Raw genomic sequence first — 13,040 nt, 5'->3', positions numbered from 1 at the left:
ATGCTTTGGACTAGATGGCCTTTAAATGCCCCTTTCAACACTAATGATTCTATTATTCCCAACAGAGCCACTCACCAATATTTGTACCACAGATCACTCTTCAGCTTTTCTCCCCATCCATGCCAATAGCCACCCACTGAACCCTGTAAGGCGATGGAAAGCACAGCAACAACAGCAGAGCAGCAAAGTCCTAGGCTGCAGCAAGCAGGATCTTGCTCAAATGCAACAGCCACAGCAACAAAGGAAAGAATCTGCTTACCTTCAGAAGGTCTCAGGTGCATAGAGAACTCCAGCAAGATACCCTTGCCTCCCCTGCCAACCCTTAAATGAGGCCGGGGAAGGGGTAGATCCTGACTTCACCCCTTCCAGTCACTCAGGTACAATGCTTGCACCTGAGCTCCCTAGGCTGGCCCTGCCTTCCCACCAGGAGCTCAGTCACTGTTCAAGCAATGACTTAGCACTTCTGCTACACCTACAGACCCCTGCAGTTTAGAAACCACTGTGTTGGTTGTTAGCATTGAGCTTCCAGGCAGCAGAAGAAAGGCCTGGTGAGGGGCTCAGGTGCCACAACAGGTTAGCAGTGAGGAGTCTGAGAAGCGATGGTACAGAGCTTCAGTGTATGGAATTCTGGAAGCAAAACTTCCAGAAAAGCTAACAAAAACAGAATTAAAGGCAAGGACATTTTGAATCCTTGCACATTTATTTGCACAATAAGCTGGTAAAACTGAAGTTCATCTACGTTAGCAAAATATATTTACATTGGGAAAATGCCTTTCAGAAAAGGCATTAGCATCCAAACTGCATCTCCTCTCACTCACAGGGCAAGCCTGCTCTGCTTACCCAAGGAAATGCATGTAGATCAGAATGGGAGTTTACTTCAAGTCCCTAGAAAATAGAGCTACAGGCATCAGTGACCAAAATGCCCTCTCAAACACTACATTTGTAAGACAAAAAAGAAATCCACCCTTGTAGCCTGGACTATTTACAAGGCAGACAGTAGCAAAACATAGCAAGACAATGCCTGAGAATTAAAAGATAAACTCTCATAAAAGGTGCAAGAATGCTTCAGCTCCAAACTGCGAGCAGTAGATCCTGCATTTCTTGGTGCAGGCACACTGCAGCTGCAAGTACCTGAGGAAGGTAAGTAAAGCAAAGGTAATAGCTTTACTGTGAGGATAACTAGGTTAAATTGAGCTGCATTACAAAGGAGTGAGACTAAATTATTTAAACTTCCTCTCTGACCATATGTGCTGTGAATGGCTGATAAGTCGTAGGAAGAACTGCTACTTTTAGATCTCTTGACTTTCCTGCTCCAGGGCCCTTGTCTCTCCTACTGAGCAAACAGGAAAGTAATGTTTCTTGCTAGCGGGAAGCTGGGGAACATAGGTTCTGCTCCTGGCTCTGGTGCCAGCAAGATGAATTACTTCAGGCTAATCATTTAAGCTCATAACCAGTTTTATAAAAGAATCCCAACAACTCCACATGCATCTAGAAAGCAATCTGGAAAACGTCAATGCTGCACAGACCCCCCTGATGGTTTCCCAAACAGAAGTCCCAGTCCTGCACAAAAAACACATGCCAATTGGAACAATTCTAAACAAATTCTTCTTCCATAACTCAGCCAAAACCTGGTAAATCTGGTTTCTGTTCAGAAGCTCGGCAGCACACAGAGCACACTCACTCGGCAGCACAAGAGCAAACCCACCAAGCCTAGGCTCCCACCACCAGCTTTGCTCTTCCACTGTCACGTCCCACCCTATGGAGACCACTCTCTGATCTGCTCCTCCAATGTTACCTCCAGCTCCCATAGCCCAGCTCTCCCTTGCTCTGCTACTCCTAGCTGCAGCATCCCTTCCCTGCTCATCACTGCTCTCTGATACCCGTTTTGAAACCTGTCCGTACTCATGGTCTCACATACCAGCACTCAGCAACTTTTGAAAGCCAAATCATTATCAACAGCAGAAAACCATTTGATGACTGTAGAACCAACGGGACATTTCTTGATACAGAAACTAACCAAGAAACCCATATGCTGAGGGTGTCCCACTGCTGCTCAGATGCAGTACTATCCTGCTTATGTTTTAGGCATCACCTGGTGTGGAGCGAGAGCAGAAAGGACTCTGAACCCATCAGCAAGGTCCAAAAGTCCCAGAGGAGAAAGCAGCAGGGGAGCATGATATCACAGCTGACAAACCACAAACCATGGCATCTCCTGGGACTGGGGAGACAGTTTCTCATATGACAGCTGTCAAAGCCCTGCTCTGAAACAGCTCAGCATGTTTTGCCTCAGCTTTGTGCTAGCTTGGAGGGCTGGGAGCAGCTCTGCACTCTCTCCTTTTTCCCTGGGAGTTGCACTCACCAAGAGCCAGCCTGGAACACAGGGAGCAGCACGCTGTCCCCTTCTGCACCTGTGATGCATCAGGAGGTCCCACTGTCCTCTCCTTCTCACTCCGGCTCTCCTAGCAACTGGTTAACAGAGCGAGAGGGGGCAAACACTGCAGCAAGCCCCACTGGTCAGCACATCACATGGCACATCACATCCCCATCCCCACAGTTAATGCACTCCAACACCCTGTGCTGGGCTGCAGGATGCCACAGCTGCTGCTCCAGCCACAGGCCAGGGAGGCAATCCAGCATTTTCCAGCTGGCCAGAGAAGCAGACTTTGTCTCCCAGTCCCTGCACAGGGCACTCACTGGTGCGTTGTGATTGCTCAGTCTGAACGTGTTAACCCACGAGCAATAAAAAGGTTTTATCTTTAGCAGGGCTGGGAGGAAAATGACTAAGAAGGTTTGGCAGGTAGGGTGAAACCTATCATTAATTTTAGTAGAGAATGATCTAAAATATATACACACGTTGTCCTTTCACGTAAGGACTGAGTTTCTCCATTGCTGCTTTAAAAATGTCATACTAGCTCCACCTAGCACACTGAATGCTTAAACTAGCAACGGTGAATCATGCAGGATAAGTATGGTCACTTCTGTTCAATTTGATCATCTGCTTTTTTTGTTTTTGTTGTTGTTATTTCTTTAAACAATGCAGACTGATGCTTCCATTTAATTCCTTCACACACTCCCATGGGAAAAATGCAGCCTTCAGCTAATCTCTTAAGGGTACATTTACTAAGCATGCAAAATGTTTTACAAATAGCAAAGGGGGGAAGGCAACACTTTGCTATGCATCACATGTGTTTTACAAGTCCATTAGAGCCCTTCAGATGTATCATGCTACTAGAACCCAGATGGACATTTAATACAAGCACAGTTTTAAAGGTCAGTGCAGAAATCCAGTCACCCAATTTGAAATTGCCTGGGGAATAGAAACGCTAGGGCCATTCCTTGCAAACCTTGGCTGGGTTTGCTCACATACCTTGTGAACTCTGTTGGTCCCAGCTGGATCAATACGATCCCATGAAGGTTTCTTCTCAGTAGGTAAGCAGTACGACCCCTAAACTCAGATTCCTGGAATACTAAATCCAAAGGAAAGGCAATCAGACAAAAATACCACCGCAGCCCACCGATTGCTTAACTGTCAACTGCTTTTGCTAATTTAGCACAGAGCCAATCAACAATGATTTTGACTACATACAAAATGTAACGATTTATGTATTTTTTTTTATAAGACCCACTCATTGAGGTGCACCACGCACTTAGCTGAGGAAATCCAGGAGGCAGTACTGCAGCATCTAACCAGGACAACCTTCCTTCTACCAGGCAGCATTACTGGTAACTGCCTTTAAAGTACCAGCTCAAGAAGGAAGGAAGCATTCCTGAGGGCTGGCCCTGAGCCACAGATATTCTGTGTGCTGTGCGTAATCCTTCCAAGGGAACGGATTCCTGCTGAGCATCCGAATATGAGTAAGCAAAGGATAAATCATTCAGAGCATGTTTTCCAGTGTCTTTATGACAGGGGAATACTTTCAGAGAAAACTTTACTGCCATTCAAATGGCTGATGCTACGGGTCCATATATTCAGAGGGGACAAAAAAGAATAAATTGGGAAAGGCTAGGAAGAAGTGAGGTGATCGTATGAAGAGGACAACATCAGTAATCCCTTTCTGTGCACTTTATGTTTTGTTGTTCAGGTGGTTTGTGGATTGTGTCCATGGACTTTATCATCAGAAGGATCATTTTATATTTTTTTTCCTGTGTCAGGGTCAAACATGATGTTTTGGACTGGACTGGCCAATACAAGGAAGAGAGCAGGGGCATCCCAAGAGCATCCTAAGTCTATCCAAACTCACATGCAGCCCTAGCCAACGTTAAGTTCAAGTACTTCTGCTTTAAAACCAAGTTGGGGATCTAGGGAACACTAGAATTAATCTAAGGATTCATTCAGGAACCCACAGGCAAAAGGAGAGCAATGGGCAGAAGCTTGGATTTGCAGAAAACGAGGCAGATGACTCACAGAATCACAGAATTGTAGGGGTTGGAAGGGACCTCCAGAGATCATCGAGTCCAACCCCCCTGCCAAAGCAGGTTCCCTACAGCAGGTCGCACAGGTAGGCATCCAGGCAGGTCCAGACTCCATAGCCTTTTGCAACGGCAATGGCCAAAGGAAGATAAAGCACAGTGACAGAGACACAGAAGATGCATAAGGAAGAGCATTATGCATCATCAAATCCTCAGGCCAGCACATTGCCTACAGGAAACAGGCTCCTCTGCATGTATGTTATTAGCCATCAGGTTTTATATTTTCATTTGAAAAAAAAAAAGATGACCAAAAACAAAAACAGGTTTTGAAGATAAGGCCTTTTGTAGAGATGAGAAAAAAAGCTTATGCTTTGTCATAGCACTAATGCCAAATACTAATAGACCTTTGTCGCAGCACTAATACCAAAAAGGAATCACAGAAACATAGATCAGAGTATAACTCAACACATAGGGATTTAAAAAGAGAGCCTCGTGCCCAAAGGTTGCACTACCTTTCTCGTGTGGGAATCCTGCTCCTGTTACACAAAAGCACTGCCACTGCTGTACACACTTGGAGCAGCTGAAGTCCATATGCTGGGGTGGCTTTAGGCCCACACTGAGCCACGTACCAGTTCCACTAGGGCAAGAGGTGCTAAGTGGAGCCGCATGCAGATGGGGAGATGCATAGCAAAGCCTGCCAGCTCCTTGGCAGGATGCTGCTCGGCGTGCGAGGGTGATGCCGTGTTGATAGCAGATGCTGCTAACACCTGTTGATGGGTACAGAGCTTTTTAAAAGCAGTCAGTTGTGAGAGGCAGCAAAGCACGGGGCTTGTAGGCACTCAGAGAACAGAAACAGATAATTGCTTTCCAAGTATCAGTGAGTAGTAAACAGAGGAGAACTTATGCTGCAAGGTTGTGTAGCCAGGCTGGACATGAGGGAGTCTGCAGCAAACATTATCTGTCCTCAAGGAAAAAAGCATGAGTCTGAAGCTGCAGGACTCAATGTGATGGGTTTCACTGTGTTAAATGGGATTTTCATGTGCAGCAGCAGCAAAGCAATAAGTACAGTATTCTGCTAAGCTTCAAAGGGAGTTGCATTTAGCACAGTGACAAGGAAACCCCTTAGCCTAAGCCACAACGTGTGCTACAATGAGCCACTGAGGGAGGAAAAGAGAAGTGGAAAAAAAAAAAAGAAGGATTAGAGTCATACAGTCAAAGATGAAGAAAGAACACTTGCCTTTCTCAATAACCCACCTGGAAGGCTGTACACAAACTGCCTGAGACCACAATTTCTACCCTAGCATGGCATCACTGTTCTTAAAGCATGGGCCCATTCTGATGGCTACTTCCTCTTCACTAAGACTCCAACCTATCCCGCCAGCCAAGACAACAACCTCAGCCTGGTGCTTAATTGTGCAGTGCTCAGTCCCAGCTCTCAGTGCAACCAGCTGCCTTTCACAACACAGATCTGGAAGGCCACCACACCTTCATCATCCCCCTGGAGAGCTCTGTTTACTCCACAGAATTTTTCTTTGTCATACAAATCCCTAGATAGGAAGAGTCCAAGATATCAGCCTTATTACAACATGACTTAGAGAGCGTAATAATATGGAGGCTGACCATACTGTGAAGATCCTCCTCTGTTTGCTCAAATCTTACCCAGCACTTGATATCTTCATCAATGGGTTCTCAGACCAGCACTACCTGAAAGCATTACATCAATCTCTATCCATCCTCTTGACATGATTCTATACTCTACTGCTATATCTTTGATGGTACAACACACCATCTTCTTCCACTCTTCAGACTCCAGACTAGTAGGATTCACTCAAACAGGTTTTTTAGTTCCCTTTTCAGCATCACATTCTTACACAATCCCCTATTCGGTCTGCCTTAAAAAAAAACTCAAGCTACATTCATGCTAATATACTTTCTTTCCACTGCCAAATTTTTTTTCCATCTCCCCACTCAAAGCTGATGTGATAAAGTGTGTTTTCATTTCAGACTCTCAATTATTACTGAAACCCCAGATTTTATAGAAGATTTTATGTCCTCCGAGTCTATCGAACAAATGCCCTGTAGCTAATTGCTGCCTTCTGACCGTAGTTTCAAGACTCAGCTTCTTTGGTAGCACAGATGAATAAAAACAGAAAAGAAATCTAGAAATGCTGTCCTTTGCTTCTCAACTGGTTTAGTGCTTTCATTGAAATTAATCCTAAAAAAGTAATAAAAAACGTCAGTCCTTGGTGAGAAACTAGACAAAAAAATAAAAAAATAAAAGCACCCTTTATCATGGAAAGTTCAGAAAGCAAATATAGAAGAGTTTTTGTGAAGGAGCACCTCTGGTTGGTCCAAAGAATGGCTTTTGTCAGTCCCCCAGCCGCAGCAACGCTATCAGCCAGCTGGATGCATAATTTAGCATACAGTCTATCTTCTGCATCTTGATCTTATCACAACACTTCATAGAGGCTAATGGGAACGGTAGAATAGGCTTTGTAGATCTTATATGATGCTTGCTTTGGACGGCAAAGGTTTACATTGCATCCAGTCAATTGCCTAATCCAATGTACTGAAATCTGTCAGACGAAGCACAAAGTAAAACGCATTTAATAAATGCATGGATGGAATGGAGATCAGCTGGCCATGAAAAGCATATTGTTCAGTCGTTCTTCCTTTAAACCTCTGGGTTTTTTTTAAACCCACACAATTATGTATCTGACGCTCTCCGATTTAATTTCTAGCATTCCTTTTTTCTTGGCTCATTCCTCCTTCTAAGCCTTGCCATTATAAAAGCACAATTTGCCAGAAAATACAAACCTAGCAAACCACAGCGCAATATATTTTTACTGCACAAGTTTACTCTCATTTTTGCATTTTGTCATAAGCAAAAAGAGTAAGAAAAAAAGCACTTTGCCTTTGCTTCGTACCAATTAAAGCCAGGTAGGACAAGACACTGAAAATAAAGCTGTAGCAACGTTGGAGTTACAAACTTCTGTCATTCAGTGACTGCTTTTATGGGTAGTTTTTTGTTTTCTGAATCACCAGTCTGGCAGGGTAGATATGATGCCCAGAAAATTGTTCTTGCAGGGTGAGAACAATCTCACTTCTGTAGCTGTCCTGACCTTGTGTTTTCTCCCCACACACAGGAAAGCTGACTTGCATAATTTGTAGAACATCACGATACAGATCTTTTCCCTCCCTCCCTAAAATTAAACCTCGTAAGCAAGGCAGATCAATATGGATCAGCTGAATTTAGGCAGAAAAACGGAGTTGTTGCTAAACATAACTCCAAGAAAACTGCACTCATAAAAGCACGGTTATCAACACAACTGTGTAGAAGATAATTATTTCCACTAAGATGCTCTGCAACCTTTTTCAGAACGCGTATTTCCACTTGCCATCATCCAGTTTAACATCTGAATTTATATCAGGATATCAGACAGGGGACAGGTAAAAATAACATGATAAACCTGCTGCATTCTTTTCATAGGATTTATGTCCTTTGCTGTTTCTTGGCCTCCACCTGTGTCGTGAATCAGTGAAAGGGAAGGGCAATATGAGGGGGAGAGAGAGGGAGAGACACAGGCAGAATAAAAGACAAACACTCAGGTCCTCCAAGTGAGGCAGGCAAACCTCCAAGAAAACACAGTCGGATTTACATTAAGGAGGAGAAGAAGAACAGGAAATATACCCAAAACAATGAAAAACACACCAAAAATAATCAGGTCGATGGGTAGGTGGATAAACTTTAAAAATAGGGACCTCTTTGCAAGAATAGCCCAGAGGATACGATGCCTTCAGGCTTTTACACTGGACCACCCCATCATGGAGCACCAAACACTGCCAACATCTGAAATGAGCACAGTGGGTACAAAGGGAAGCAGGAACTGGGGCATGCTGATAAATTCAGTAAAACCATCTTGAAAACACTAGAGCTAAGAGATTAGCAAGCTAGACAATACTTTTTCCTCCACGCTGTCATGGCAGATTGTTCAAAGCCTGTCAGCAGCTCCTCTGGGGAACCCTTCCTAGATAAACTGAGAGCAGTGGGAGAGCAGGGAATCAGTCAATATTTAATAACTTTCTTACTCAGACAATACCACACGAAATTAATAGAAAATTACAATTGTGTTTGGGAGGAAAAAGCGCTTTTCTCTTGCGATAACAAATAGCTTAAAGCACTTTGAGAGGGCTTTCTCTTTTTAATCTTTAAATGGCACGCACCTATGTTAAAGCTGCAGCAGAACGTCTAACTACCAGAGACTTCCCAGAAATATTTTGTTGCCAAGACTGGAATTTTTCTTTCCCCTCCCTCCCCTCCCATCTCACTTTTTCAGATCATGTGCAAAAACACGACCGCACTGAAATCATTAGCACCACCCACCGGGCAGATCTGCTTGGCACTGCACACTCCTTCTCAAGACAGACACTTGGAGGCTGTATGTGGTCACCAGGGAAGGAGCTCACAAAGCACTCACACTGCACAAGCTGCATTCAGTTGCCTTCACCAGTAGGAAAGAAAATTTCAAAAAGAAGCCCAGAAGCACATTTGCTTTTAGCTCCTACATCACAGTTGTGAAAATTGCTATTGGAATGCTGTGCAGCCCATTGAGAAGTCCACAGTTTTATAAGAATTGGACATGAAAGAGCCGTAGAAATAGCCAGAAAGTATTTGAGAGGTAGAGAATGTGCTTCAGAGTGAGACACCTGAAAAGCTTTTTACAGAAGAACCGTACAGAAAAACTGCAGTGGGTTGTAGAAGTGCAAAGTGCACGGCTTGCCTGGAAAAGATGGAGTGCTGGGTTGAGTTTGGGGCCTCTCATGACAAGGAGGACATTGATTTACTCAAGTGTGTGCAGAGAATAGCAAATAAAGCTGGCAAAGGGACTAGAAAACAAGATGTGCAGGGAGTAGCTGAGGGAAATGGGGCTCTGCAGTCTGGAGGAGAAGAGGTCAAAGGGGAACCTTAAGGAGGGAAGACTAAGTTGGATGTTGGGGAAGTTCTTTACTATGAGAGTGGTGAGGTGCTGGAACAGCTGCCCAGAGAGGTTGTAGATGCTCCATCCATCCCTGGAGGTGTTCAAGGCCAGGTTGGATGGGGCCCTGGGCAGCCTGGGCTGCTGTGAAACGTGGAGGTTGGTGGCCCTGCCTGTGATGGGGGGTTGGAGCTTCGTGACCCTTGAGGTCTCTTCCAAGCCTGGCCATTCTGTGAGCCTCATCACTCTCTACAACTACATGGAAGGAGACTACAGCGAAGAGCGTGTTGGTCTCTTTTTAAGGTGAAAAGTAATGGAACATGAGACAGCAGCATCACGTTGCACCAGAAGACAGTTAGATTGCCCGGGGAGGAGGTGGAGTTGTCATCCCTGGAGGCATTTAAGAGATGCATGGACATGGTGCTCAGGAGCACGGCTTAGCAACGGACTTAGAACAAAATCATAGAATTGCTCAGGTTGGAGAAGACCTTAAAGACTGAATCCAACCTCTACCCGTGCTACCCTAGAGTTAGGTGATATTTGGACTTCATGATCCCAGAAATCCTTTCCAACCTAAGCAACTCTACAATTCTAAGTCCACATACAGAATCTGCAATTCAACAGAAACGGTAGAACAACAGTGTCACAAAGTTTTAGTTTCTGATTTCAGTATTAAAGTACAAATCAATAGACTCACAGTACTCAAATATCACTCATCTCCCAGAAGACTGGGGGCATGTTTTTCATCGCTGTTCTGTACGTGTTGTCCTCCAGCAAACACCCTGACATACAAAATAACAATTTTCTATCTCCCCCCTCACGCACCAATCTCTGAATAGCAATATAGATTGAATAGCAATATAGATTGAGTTCTCCTAAAGGGTGAGTAATTCACCTGCCTTTGCTTGTCCCTGTACTCCAAGGAGGAAAGCAGAGCAGCAGCACTCCCACAAGTTCATTTGATTGGCAAATGCCTGAGGTGTTCCACTGATCTTTAGATGCATTCTGAATCTAATAAAATCTTTGACACCAGGGCTGGAATATCTCACACGTTTAATTTAATTTCTTGTTTATCTGACTAGTGCCAAACAAAAGGATATTCCATGAAAGCTTATGCAGCCCTGGAAGAGATAGGAACTGTTTACAAAATAACGTGCACTTGTGTGTGCATGCCCACATATCCTGATGTTTAATCCTCAATGAAGATGTTTTATTTGTTTTAAATATTCTGGACTGAAGCGCTCTGCTACAGAAACGTCTCTATAAATAAACCCAGGGGAAAAAGTGACATTTTTGCTATCTACACTTAGTTTTGTAGAGCAACAATATGCTGTTAAATACTAAAATAAATACACAGATTTTAAAAGATCCCTTTTGCAAACCATTTACAGTTTTCTAACCTTACATTTTATACTGTGAATGCATAAGCCACAAGAGCATCACAAACCAGCACAATTTTCTGTTCTTAATGCTAAACAAGCCCAGTTTGTTCAGCTTCCCCAACAATCCTACTTTCTAGTCACTAGCCACTTGACACTGCTCACTTCCAGATGCCTTCCAGTTCTCTTTCCCCTCTCCTGTAAGCACAACACACAAAACTGGTGCACATCTGTCATCTTCACTGAAGGACTTAGTTTAGTGGGCATAAGTGATGAGTTAATGGCTGGACTGAATGATCTCAGTGGTCTTTTCCAACCTTAACGATTCTATGGTTTTAAGAACAATTACAACTGCAGCAGTTAGGGATACTGTAGAGCTCCGTGGTGGCAGTCCTTAAGGAAAAGGCTATTAGAAATTATGTTTAAAAAAAAATACATAGGTACTGTTGAACATGTTCAGGCTGGATAGGTGACTTACAGATGCCATTTGGACAGACTTCATGGGGACACGCAAGCAAAGACTCTCACTCCAGTCACACATTCACTGAATATACTGATGCTGTGTGTCAGTGACAATGTGTAGTGCCCTGTTGTGACAGCTGTCTCATCAGCAGATGCTCCAAGTGCCAGTGGAGCTTAAAGGAACATGAGGCTGGAGCCAAGAGTCCTTGCTTTCATGCCCTTAAGGGCTCCCCAGTATCTCTGAAAGTGACATTAATTCCCAAAAGGCCAAAGGAAGGGGGGAAATGCTGTTTCCAGAGAGCACTCTGTTGTGCTTGCAGGTGCAGGTGGAAGAGCCCTTGTGCTCCCACATCATTTGAGCCCTCTCCTTACTCTGCTCCTGTTCCCCCAGGTCTCAGCCAGAACTCAGCTTTTTCCTCCCTGAAACCTCTCATACCTGATTGATGGGTTTTGTCTTAATGTCTAATCCACACAAATTCTTACTCCTCTTTCAAAGCGAAGCTCATGCTTCACTCTTCAACCAAGGCTACACGGATTATTAACACACAAAAGCCATACGAAAACCTTTGACCTGCTGGAAGCAATAACCTATTGATTTAACATTTTGTTCACTGCTACTGACTAACATAAGGATAAAACCAAGCCATTAAATCACAAACTGTCACTAGCAGTTTGGAACAATCAGATCCCTTTGGGATCAGCAGAAGCATGAAGACTCATGTAAATTCCCATTTCACACCTGCACTGAATTGTAGGCAGTACCATGAATCACCTCCTTCCACAAGCTTTCAGCCCCCACCCCTCTTCCCTGGGCCTGCAAACAGGGCTAAGCACAATTGGGAAATCAAAAGGTTTTGAGTCACGTAAGCATTTGAGATTTAGGTGATGTCAATTTGTATACTTACAAACAGAGGACAAAAAAAAAAAGTCTGAATCACAGCACATGAGCTCTGAATTCAGTTCTGAAGTTTTAAAATAGCCTTCTTGTCACCACACAACCAAGCAACCATGCCCAAGGCTGGATACATACTCCCTCCTTCGTCAACAAATCCCTGCTCCTGCCTTTCCCTAATTGATGCATTACCTTGAGTTGTCATATCCCATTATGCATGATGTGACATAAGATGACATGAATAATGCATCCCACTTTGATATGAACAAATTCATCACATTAGCTTAGGGGGAAAAAAAAAAACCACAGAAAAACAAGAGTTCTGAGCAGCAGTTTACTTGAATCATTGCATTGTTAACTAGTCGACTTCCTCTCTCACTGAAAAGCTACAAAAAAAAAGGCCAAAGTGAAAAGAATTTATTTCCTCAGAAAAAGTAGTTAGGAAAGCTTTTGCAGACTTATTTTTCTTCCAAGTCCAACAAAAGTTAAATGAGTCACTTCAGCATTGGTTGGCATTGAGCTATTGGTCACCGGATAGTAATGGACACGCGGTATTTCTTTAAGTGAAGGAGGTGAGGAGAAAGAACCTTCTTTGCTGGCTGATTCCTTGACTAAGCAGACTTCCCCCTCTGCCCCCAGTGCTGTTGAACAAATTGGATGTCCATAGGTGCTAGAATCCATGCACAGAAGTGAAGAAAGCCAAATACATCTAAGTTTTCACCCATTGCGCTGTCATGATAGCTGGATGAGTGAGAAACCATCTGCTTCCTTGAGATGAAAAGGCAGGAGAGCGCACTACAGTTGTCAGAGCAGCGCATCCTTTAAGATACAGCATCTGTCCTTCGCATTCCTTCCAATTTATGGGCATTTTGGCTTGGGCCAAATCCGCTGCTACATTAGGAATGAGAGTAACCTAAAGTC

Source organism: Lagopus leucura, unplaced genomic scaffold (assembly GCF_019238085.1).
Source record: "Lagopus leucura isolate 7727_CA_CO unplaced genomic scaffold, USGS_WTPT01 Super-Scaffold_100016, whole genome shotgun sequence".
Classification (NCBI taxonomy): Eukaryota; Metazoa; Chordata; class Aves; order Galliformes; family Phasianidae; genus Lagopus; species Lagopus leucura.
Note: the sequence above shows the minus strand (reverse complement) of the source record.